This window comes from Penaeus monodon, chromosome 28 (assembly GCF_015228065.2).
Source record: "Penaeus monodon isolate SGIC_2016 chromosome 28, NSTDA_Pmon_1, whole genome shotgun sequence".
NCBI lineage: Eukaryota > Metazoa > Arthropoda > Malacostraca > Decapoda > Penaeidae > Penaeus > Penaeus monodon.
Genome location: NC_051413.1, coordinates 1,073,081 through 1,073,770, shown reverse-complemented (window position 1 = coordinate 1,073,770; position 690 = coordinate 1,073,081). Strand labels below are relative to the sequence as shown.

At 37.4% G+C, this 690-nt stretch overlaps 1 protein-coding gene across 1 annotated transcript in view; it reads left to right on the top strand.

Moving 5' to 3' along the window:
- Positions 1–690, top strand: part of LOC119591259 (phosphatidylinositide phosphatase SAC2-like) — a gene marked incomplete in the record, with an annotated part of 33,731 nt that overhangs the window by 28,438 nt on the left and 4,603 nt on the right.

Sequence of the window (690 nt, the reverse complement as noted above, 5' to 3'; positions counted from 1 at the left end):
TAAAATCACAGTGAACTGGGCATGCATACATTAAAATCACAGTGAACTGGGCATGCATACATTAAGATCACAGTGAACTGGGCATGCATACATTAAAATCACAGTGAACTGGGCATGCATACATGGCCTCCCAGTATCAGCCAAGTTCAGATTTTGGATGTTATTTTGGGCAGCGAATTCAGCTAAGAAAAACGTATCCATTCTCTGTATTTCTGACTGAGGAAAATGCTTACTAGGGCACTGTTCCCAGATTTGGTTTTGATAAGCTGAATGTCATCATAATTTACTGGATGGGAAGCTAAAGTATTCATACATTAGTTATTACGAGGCTAGATATTTATATGTGGCAACAGTGTTATGTTTCTAAAGCACCTTCATTATTATCTTAAAGTTTTTGTTATCTGCCTTCACCCAGCACCAGGAATGTGACTCGTTCCATCAGTTTTGGAGTTTCGTTTACAACTTCTGAAGAACTCTTAAGTGTTATCAAACAGTAGTTATCAAACAGCAGGGTGACTGCCTTGCTCACATTGAGGAACTGGGTGGAAATCAAGTGGAATTGGCATGTCTCTTCTTGTTAATTTAGCTATTTTTTTCTCTCTTTTTTTGGTCTTTATTACCATTTTCTTTTCATTGTTCTTGTATTTTCATTCAGTTGCTTTCTCTGCTGGAACTTTTGGCTTTTCTATC